This window comes from Amblyraja radiata, chromosome 4, assembly GCF_010909765.2.
Source record: "Amblyraja radiata isolate CabotCenter1 chromosome 4, sAmbRad1.1.pri, whole genome shotgun sequence".
Taxonomy (NCBI): Eukaryota; Metazoa; Chordata; class Chondrichthyes; order Rajiformes; family Rajidae; genus Amblyraja; species Amblyraja radiata.
Genome location: NC_045959.1, coordinates 19360407 through 19371314, shown reverse-complemented (window position 1 = coordinate 19371314; position 10908 = coordinate 19360407).

The following is a 10908-nucleotide window of genomic DNA, read 5'->3' as shown; positions in this document are numbered from 1 at the left end:
ATAGAAAAGATGGTGGATACAGTTGTAATAGATTGGGTGACAGGACTGAGTTGCTGCTTGCTCACAGTGATGGTTTATCCAACAGTGATTCCAGCTGCCTCTCGATTCCCCCCCCCCCCCCCTTTAGATAAGAACAAATCTGAGGTTTGAAAGTGAATTAGAAATGAACCATTTTATGTTTTTACTTGAAAGTTTATGGTTAATCACTGACGGTACAGGAAACGACAAGGAAAGTTAAGCGAAATACATTACCTATATTAATTTAGAATGTGTATTTACTGCACAGATATAATTTGCAAGTGTAACAGGGAATGGTGATAAGCAATTGTAATGTATTAGTCGGTAACTACATTTCAGCTCCATTCTCTTCACCAGCACAAACCTATATTTAGGTTTGAATGAACTGACCCTTGAAGGCAATAACCTAGATTTCTGTCCACAACGCTGAATTCAGTTTCAATTTAAGCAGCAACATTTTATGGCTGCTTGACACACTGGGAGGCAAGTCCTCACAAAGCAAATGCAAGTAAATAGGAGTTTTACCAACAGGACATGCACAATAGGGGTCAAGAAGGAACATGTATTCAACTCCACCCATAATCAGCTAATAAATATATATAACATGAGGTTTTGAGTGCACACACATAAATGCTCATCCCTGTAATCATAGGGATGTGTGCCAGTCTCAAAGGCAGTCAAATTTAATTACCAGTGCGCACCCTTATTTACCAACATTATGTAATAGTAATTTGTATTTAACGCACAGTTGGTTATACAGGATGCATGCTTAGCATAGATTCAGAACATGTGTGTTTAATACTGAAATATGTGCTTTAATATAGATACACCAAATGCACATAGAAAGCAGATGCACAACATGTAGATTTCACCCAATCATACAAAATGTGTACGTAAGATAGGTGTACAGCACATGCATTGCAACTAACTGATGAAAGGGTTGCAATTATGTCTGATAGGACACAAAATATGATACTGTTTTTTTTGATGGGCCTTTCAACTGTGATGTGTCCCGCTAATAAATGTGGATTTAATTTTTTAAGGAATACATCACTATTCATCAAGCCATACACTTTAAATCATGAGTCAGTTATAAACATCGCAACGGTGTTCCTTGCATCCATCTAGCCAAGACTATGATCCAATTGAACGATACAATTGATTCTAAATGGATACCAACATAATTGAAGAAATCATGAAGGAACTGAAACATGCTGGCAATGGGTTGGGATTCTCTGACTGGGGAAAAAGAAAGCAAACATTTTTAAAGAGTATTTTATTTCAGTTTAGTGTTTTCTTGACTGTTAACACTTTAATGAATTGTAATGAATGTACCTTTAAAAAAAAAGAAGTTATATTTATTCGAATTTTTTCCAAACATTTATTAAAATTGAAGAAAATAACACCACAGGCTTTGATTTTTTAGGCAGAACTCTGCCTCCATCCAGTTTCACCTCCAGTCTGGGTTATTCCAAGGGCAGAGATTCAGATCAGCACTGCTGAAGACCCAGTAGCAGCCTTCAGACCCCTCTGCCTGGTGGGATGGGACAGGCAGAGTAATCTTTGAAATATCTGAAATAAAGTATGGTCACAAGAGTGAATGGGCACTATGAGTGCAAGCGGTGAGCTGGATCTAGACCAGTGCTTCAGCTCAGTTCTGAATGAACGATCATTGACCAGAAATGTTAATTCTGTTTTCCTCCCCATAGATGCTGCTTGATTCTTTGGATACTTGCAACATTTTCTGCTTTTACTTTACATTTCTTGCATCTGTGATAATTTATTTGGACATAAAAGTGTGCAAGTATTTATTAAACATTTTAATTTGCATTTGTTTGAATTTTCAGAGCCTATTGGTGGTGTAAATTGCAATGGTCCAAACTTTAATCACATATCTAACCTCTGAATTGAATCGCACAGAAACAGAAATAACAGCAATTTATATTTTAGTTCTATTTGAACCTTTTCTGATTCAGGCGTAAGATGTGAGTGCAAGTCAGTACAGCCAGAATTTGGCTATAAAGGTGCTCTAATGTTCTTTTTCTCCCCTGACTTTCTTAAAGGTAGTGAAACTTTATGGAGTACAGTATCACCAGCTCTCCACAGCACTAGCTTTGCATCTACTCTTGACATATAATGCTTCCAATCGATGTGTCATTCGATAACATGTGTTGTTGCTGTCATCAGGGGAACACGTGCTGATTTTCATGCAGGTATTTTCAGTTCTTTTGCTACAATTCTTGAGTCCGTAATACAGTTATTGTTTCTCAAATAATTAAGTTCATTTGATGGTTGATGGTTGGCATGGGTTTGGTGGGCTGAATGGCCTGTTTCTGTGCTTCATCTCTCTGACATCAGAATTCTACAGCTCGTTTAACGTAAAATAATTAAAACATTAATATTCAATTATGAGAAAGGAAACAAATCATTTGGCTTTAGTTATCTTTTTAACCATTGGTTATCAATCCCATTCCAATAGGGCTGTGATAGATATGCTCGTTCAATGGCAGCAGGATCTGTCACCTGTCCTCCAGCACATTGCAGAGATTGAGGAACTGTTGACCTGCACACTTCCGCTAGCCTAGAGCTCTCCAAAGAACCACTGGATAAAAACCACTCTGCTGTGGCACAATATTGTCCTGTTGTTTATGGCAATGTAATGCTAAGCTAATGGAGAGGCCTCTCACGGAATGTCAAACGACAGCATTACCATATTTTAAAATGCCATTTTAATTCTACTTATGGATGAACCAAATGAATCCTATGAAGGTTCATATCGTGAATGGAATTAGGTTTAGATATCTTGATCTGCAATTTAGTTGAGCGTTCCCAGCATGTACTTGTTACTTTGACCACCAGATCTTAACTGTGACTGCATGCCAGCATGAAAGAGTCACTATGATGCTTGGAAATGCAGCTGCTTGAGATTGAATTTTCAAGAGCTAAGCAAATGGGTGGGAAATATAAATACATAATTCCATTAAACTATATATGTTATTTGATGAACAACATAATATATTATAATTGCCCTTGGGATATAATGAATGAATGCAGTTTATTTTGGTCATACATTAAAAAGAACAAACTTTACCATCTGTGTGAATATGAACCAACACTGTATCCATTTCACACAACGTTCACATAATCAATGACTGAAAAAGGAATAGGCTGAAGCCACAAAGCTTATTTTTGCCTATCATAAAACTATTAATTAATACATTCGTTCATTCGTTCATTCATTCATTCATTCATTCATTCATTCATTCATTCATTCATTCATTCATTCATTCATTCATTCATATAATGATGTGAATAATTTGTACACCAAAGATATAGGGTTCTTCATAAGGGTTAGAATGGGTTGGGAACTGATCAAGAATGTGCAGCTTCAAGCTCAAGTGTGAGGTCACATAAATGAACAATACCATTTGCTTGGATAGAAAGCTATCATGGCCTCACTTACATTCAAAGACCTCTCGCCTTTCTGAGCATTGAACGTTGAAAGTACATTTCAACAGATTTCGGAATTAGTGTGGAGAGATGAAGCATAGTTTGAGCATTATAGTCCCATACTGCCGTAACAAAACACAAACTTTGAACTGTGTAATCTCATTGAAAAGTGTTGAATTCTTATGGGGCTCCACAGGGTAGATGCAGAGATGATGTTTCTCTTGGCAGGGTCGCAGTCTAAGACCAAGGGGATGATCAATCAGATAAGAGATAAGGAGGAAGTTCTTCACCTGGAGGATGCTGAATCTTTGGAGCTTTTTACCTACGGGAGTGCAGTCACTGAGCATATTCAGAACAGAGATTTTGGAAACAGTGATCATAACTGTAGGTTTATGGATAAGGATAAGATCTGCACCTTGGGGTAAAGAGCTAAATTGTAGTAAGACGAATTACAACAGAGTTAGACAAGACAAGAGCTGGTGAGAATAGATTGGGAGCAGCTGTTTTGGGTGTCCATATGACATGTGGGATGCATTTAAAGGCCAACTGCTCAGAATTCAGGACTAACATGTTTCTGTGGGGAAGAAAGACAAGGATGGCAAAGTTCGGGAACCTTTGACGAAGAGGGATTTTGCTAACCTAGTCAAAAAGAAAAGCATATGTAAGAAAGCAAGAACGATCTTAACCAGGGAATCAGTAGGGTTAAAAGAGACCATGAAATGTCATCGGTGTGTAGGTTTAAAGTGAATCTGAAGGCAAAATCAAAAGGGGTAACAAAAGGGCCATGCAAGGAGGAAGGAGGGAATTTATAGTTGGAGCAAGAGAAAGTCATGACGAGCGCTTTGCATCAATATTCACCAAGAGAAAGACATGGCCTGTTGCAATATGTGGGAGGGATATGCTGATATCTTGGGCATGTCAATATCAGGAAAGAGGAGGTGCTGGGTCTCTCAACGTGGATTAAGATTGAAAAGTCACTAGGTTCTGATGGAATCTATTCCAGTTTATTAAGTAATGCATGAGAGGATATTCTCGGGTCCATGGCAGAGTACTTTGAGTACACTTTGGCCATGGATGTGATCCCAGAGGACTGAAGAATAGCCAATTTTGATCATCTATTTAGGAAGAGCAGTGTCGACAAACTACGGGTAGGAAATGGGTACGTTGGTGGAGCAGACCCAATGGGTCTGCACTTGGTCAAGTATACTTATTAGAACTCTGATTTTGTACGTGTGTATATGTGTATGTATACGTGGTTGTCTTTACATCTTTGCAAAAACACTATGCGGTAATGATTGCATTTTTACATAATCTGATTGACATTTTTCCCCTCGAGGCTGAGAACAACTTCACAGAACATTTTATGCTTTATATCTCGACGTAACTAATTAAAAGTAAGGTTTAAAAACATCAAAAGACTTTGAATTTAAAACAACCAGTTTTCACTGACGTCACAATGGCTCGGCTAGCTGTGATCAGCTTCACTGAAGATTTCATCCTATATTTGACACATTATTCATGATTAAAGCTTTAAAAATGCCAACTTTCACAAGTTTTTTACATATTCTGATGCACATTTTCCCTTTCTTGGCAGAGAACACCTTCACTGAACATTTTATGCTTTATTTCTTAACATTACTGTTTAAAGTTTAAAATAATCGATGATGTCACAATGGCTCGGCTAGCAGTGACGACGCAGGAACACTCTGAACTTTTCACCTCACAGGAGAGGGAGGGCGAATCGCTATTGTCTAAGACCAAGGAGGTGCAATGGCAATAAAATATATTATTATTATTATTATTGCAACATGCGGGGGAAGTGAAATTGGAATTTTTTAAAGTCCACTGTTCAGGGAGGCAGGGGAGTGCTGGATTCTTACGTTCGGGAATGGCTTGAGTTGGAGGAACATGCCTCCCGTGGGGGCAACGGGTAGGGAACGGGTGCGGTGGGGGAACAGACTCAATGGGTCTGCACTAGGTCTAGTCTATATTACTAAAGTCTATATTACTAAAGTCTGATCTTGACCACTTCCTGTTGTTCTCTATATTAATTTTTAGAAAAACACGCTGCCACTTACGGCTGTGATTTTTGTCCATCTTACTCAGTCCCCCTCCGCTGTGCAGGACCAGAGGATTTTTCCCATCGATGAAAAATAAAACAGTTATTCATGTTTAAAAAATGTTGAGATTCTCTCTCCTGAAGGCCACGCCCCTTCCGGAGTGACTATAAAAACTGGAAGTGTTGAGTACCTCAGTCAGTCTCTGCAAGATGGTGGAGTGAGAGGGTCACGTCTCTCAATCTGAGCTGTGAATACCACTGAACACATGTCTACTAAACTGTGAGTGGTTTTACTGACCTGTCAGTGCCCTTAATGTGGTTTGAAAATATAGTTTGGAAATGCTAAAGCTGTGTTGCCTTTGGTTTGGAAATGCTAAATCAGTGTTGCCTTTGGTTTGGAAATGCTAAATCAGTGTTGCCTTTGGTTTCGGAAATTCTGAAGCTGTGTTGCCTTTGGTTTTGGAAATGCTAAAGCTTTGTTGCCTAATTAAAGTTGCCTTGCCAAATTAAAGTTGCCTTGCATTATTAAAGTTGCCTTGCCTTTTATATAATTAAAAGTCTAATCTTGACCACTTCCTGTTTGCGCTTTATATTGATTTTAGAAAAAATGCTACCACGTACGGCTGTGATTGTCTGGCCATCTTACTCCCCCTCCGCTCATCAGGTGCCAAGAATTTTTCCCATCGATTAAAAATAAGAGTTATTAGTGTTTATAAAATGTTGAGATTCTCTCTCCTGTCAATCATGCCATGAAGGCCACGCCCCTTCTGGTGGGGGGGAGGGACTATAAAACCAAGAAGTATGGGCGTGGCTCAGTCTCTGCAAGATGGAGGAGGGAGAGGTCACGACCCGCTATCTTTAGTGACCTTGCACCCTGCTTGAAATGGAATTTCAAGGAATAGCCATGAGTCAACTGCCAGCCCACCAGCCGTGAGTGAGTGAGCGGCCAGCACAACAGGCTTGAGTGACTGAGCCGCCAGCCCAAGAATCCATTCGGCCCACAATGTCCAGACTAGCCCTCTGGAAACCAGTCCCTTCAGCCCACAACACCCATACTAGCGCTCCAGAAAGCCTCCCCCCCCCACTGGCCACCAATATTGGAATTGGTGGATAGGTAGAATATTGCGTTGTGGGACCAGCCCTCTCGTGTGATGCGAGGGGATTTTCCTATCACCTTTCGGGCATTCTGTTTAGTACTGCCATTATTTCATGGGGCTTCCATGGCATATGGGTGTCTGTAGCACGGGGATTATTCATACTCACTGCGCTGGCTGAATCTGATATACCTATTCCTTCCCTTACTGGTAACTGCCTATGGGATACCTGTTCAATTTGTAAGCTTTCGGTTACATCAAAGTATATTTTGATATCTAAAATCACTGTCTCACCCTCAGATAAATCTACCAGTTCACTAGTATCTGCTGTTGGTAGAACCACCTTTCCCTTGTTCTGAGTGTTTCCCTTCATCTCCTCTCCTGTTCTTACTAGTACCTGGAGGTCGATCTACTTTACCTTCTTTTAGTTCTAATCCAAGTTTAGTGATGGCTTTTTCCCAACTAGCCATTCTCTTGACCTCCTTATTCGCCTTCCGATCCTCAAAATATGTTCTCCATGACCCGTATATTTATTTTACACCTTCGTTGTTACTATGCTGCCAAATGATCCGTTCTATGTATTTGATGTATTTTATGTCCAGAACAAGGGGTCACAGTTTAGGGATAAGGGGGAAATCTTTTAGGACCGAGATGAGAAAATCATTTTTTACACAGAGTGGTGAATCTGTAGAACTCTCTGCCACAGAAGGTAGTTGAGGCCAGTTCATTGGCTATATTTAAGAGGGAGTTAGATGTGGCCCTTGTGGCTAAAGGGATCAGTGGGTATGGAGAGAAGGCAGGTACAGGATACTGAGTTGGATGATCAGCAATTATCATATTGAATGGCGGTGCAGGCTCGAAGGGCCGAATGACCTACTCCTGCACCTATTTTCTATGTTTCTATGTTTCTATGTTTCTATGTATTCTATGTATTTTATCCCTCTTACTGTTCTAACCCCCCCCCCCCCCCTTCCCCACTGACCACCAATATTGGAATTGGTGGAGAGGTGGAATTTGCGTTGTGGGACCAGCCCTCCCGTGTGAAACTGGCACCCAACGGGTCCCACTTGGTCTAGTATTTATATAAAAATGTAAGTGGGCTGATTAGTAAGTTGCAGATACAATATTTGGTGCAGCTGTGGAGATTGAGAAAGGTTGTCAAAAGATTCAGCAGCATTTAGACCAGTAGAAATATGGACAGACAAATGGCAGATGGAAATAAGTACAGACTGCTGTGAGGTATAGCACTTTCAGAGGTCATATGTAAGAGGAAAGTTTACAGTAAATGGCATGACTTTTATGAGAACTGATATTGAGAGGGACCTTTTGGTGCACGTTCATAGCTAAGTTCTATACAAGTCAATAGGGTGGTATTGAATACACCATGCTTGTCTCAATAGTCGGGATGCTGTGTATAAAAGTCAGTAAGTTATGTGGCATCTGTATAAAACTTTGGGTACAACATAACTGTAGTATACAGTATGGGGGCTTTGGAGAAGATGTAGAAGACGTATAGCAGGATGTTGCCTGATTAGATTATCAGTTATAAGGCAAGGTTGAACAAATGTGGATTATTGTATCTGGAGCATCAGAATTTGAGGGGCGATTGAGTTATATTATCACAAGATGCATAGACAGGGTAAATAGTCAATCTTTTTCCCAGAGTGGAAAAGTCAAATACCTAAGGGCGTAGTTTTAAGATTAAAGTTTAAAGGAGATTTACAAAGCTAGTTTTTTATACAGAGAATCTTACTTGCGTGGACTGGGGAGGTGGTGCAAGCAGATACAATGGTAATATTTGAGACCGATTTAGCTAGACACATGAACGGGTAGAGAATCTATCTTGGGCAGCTCAACCTAATTTTTTTTTAAAGTACAGATTTATATAGCACCTTCTTTATCCCTTTCAGAATGCCCTGGAGTGTTTTCCAGAGGTTATGTTTTTAATGGAGAAAAGCATGGCACCCAATATGCATCCAAGAAGCTCTCAAAAGAGAACTATGAAAATGAACTAAATGCTATGTTTTAGAATTTTTGTATGGGGTCGTAAATATAGGGCAGTGCACTAAATAATTTCCCTGGAGTCATGTAGAATAGCCACATGAGATGTTATGTACTCGTGAGAGCACAGACAGAGCCTAGGTTTACTCTCTTATTCAATTAGCTGTCCCTCTGGCAGTCACAGGGCATTGCACCTACATGCCAGCCTACGCAGTTGTGCTCATATCACTGGGAAGTACTTAAACTCTTATATCTTCCATCTCATGAAACAAGAGTGATTCATAGTTGTCACTATCAAAGAAGGCAAGCAGTGTGTTGCAGGTGCACTCTTAAAGGGCTTTCTCACGGTGCGACCTGACGCAAGACTTAACAAGAGTTTAACATCGTGGGAACCTCCTGCGATAACAGTACGGCATTCGTGGACCACCGAGGACTAACGGCAGGTAGTCGTGTAACTTTGTAAGGTCGGGAGAAAATTCAAACATTTTTGAATTTCTCCAAGAGTGACTTGAGCACTTTTTGGTGAGCGTTGCAACATTGTATGAACGCAGATGCCAGTGCGATATCCGTAATGACTCTTGCGGGTACCGTGGGAACTCCTGCGAACGGTAAACCCGGAAGCTTGACAGAGGGGATATAAGGTGAGTAAAAAATGTGGTCTCAATATCGCCAATGGACCATGTGTCCATCGAGGACATCCCACCTAATTGTCATTGTTCGAGAATCTTTTTCACAGTAAGACTTGCAGAGATGCCTCTCAGAAAAGCGCAAAGAAAGGGGTCAAAGAAAGTCAGAAAGTTTTTAGCCATGCAGGTAAATGAGGAGGAGACTCAGCAAGAGAGACAGGTGGAGAGGCAAGAGGAGATGCCAGAGATACCACTGCCTGTGGGCTTCTTGGAGCAGGGAGAGGGTGATCAAGGTGGATTTGAGATTGCCTCCCCAGTAGCTGTTGCCTCCCCAATAGCCTCAGCAGACGATTATCCCAAATTATTCTTTAACTCATTAAAGAGCTCGGGTGAAATTCTGACAAAGTTTTTGAATGCACTTTTATCCTCTTCGCACAGCACATTAAGCAGTTGCTCATATTGTCCAAATTGAGGTCTCCGTTGAAACATGGGCTTAACCCAGTGAGACTTCCTCTTAATTCTCTTTTTAATTAATCTCACCCTTCTGCCTTCACGCAAGCGTTTTTTCGATGCACATGTTGCGCTAATGCATACAGCGTGTCAATGAAAATAACAACCAGCCTGTACTCGAACCAACTTTGTATAGGCATGTCTGCAAATGAGCCAATTCTACGAACGGAGGATATTTATATAGTGTGTGAAAAAAAGTGACATCATTTGTGCCACGTGATTAACTACACTACAGTCCACGATGTTCATTCACGATTAACGGGAAAGATCGGGAGACGGACAAGTCACTCGCACAAATGACAGAATTGCCGAGTACCGTGGGAACTCTTTATCTACCCCCCGTTATATCGTGCGGAACTCGTGCTGGACCACGACCACTTCACTCTGGTGACATCTTGCGTCAGGTCGCACCGTGAGAACCGGCCATTAGAATTTGTGCAAAGGTTTACTCTCCAACTGGCAACATTTGTTGCATTGTATCATCGTGTCATCTTCGGATTTAAATATTCAAAAGAAAAAAGTGGGAATATAAATTCTTTTGCCAGCTCTTTTGACCCTAGTGACATTAAGTATAGATCTGCTGACATTTGATTGCATTCTTGTGATAATCTTACTCAGGCATGCCTCACCCTTCTGCAAACCTGTTTCTCTGAAATGTAATTTATGACATGACGGCTTAAAAGTCACAAGCCAGATCTAAGTTTATCTCTTAATGGAAGTTATGCCTGAACATGCATTTGGAAGCTTGGTGCCACATGGGAAATGTAGTTTTATTTTTGTATGAAAGTCTGACTGTAAAACTGTGCTGTGGTCTCTCCCATATGCTGTGATTTTCTTTCTAACCAGCTGCAGCTTGTTCTGTCCTGTTACAAATGTTGGCTGAGTTCAAGCAGCCCATCGGTGTACACAGAGGCGTTTAACTCATTCCCTACTCCACTGCTCTTCCTGGGATGGTTTCCAGTTCCTGGACAATTGCCAGATGGAGCAATCTTTATAGCTGTGTGATCGTAGTCTCAGCTGCAGAAGATGACATCATCATAGTCGTTGCATGCCAGCGCTTACCACTAGTAAAGTGCAAATTAAGCATTTCTAGAATTTTGGACACCTGTGTGGGAGATAACATCGTGAACAATTAAAGGAAAGCTTGTGT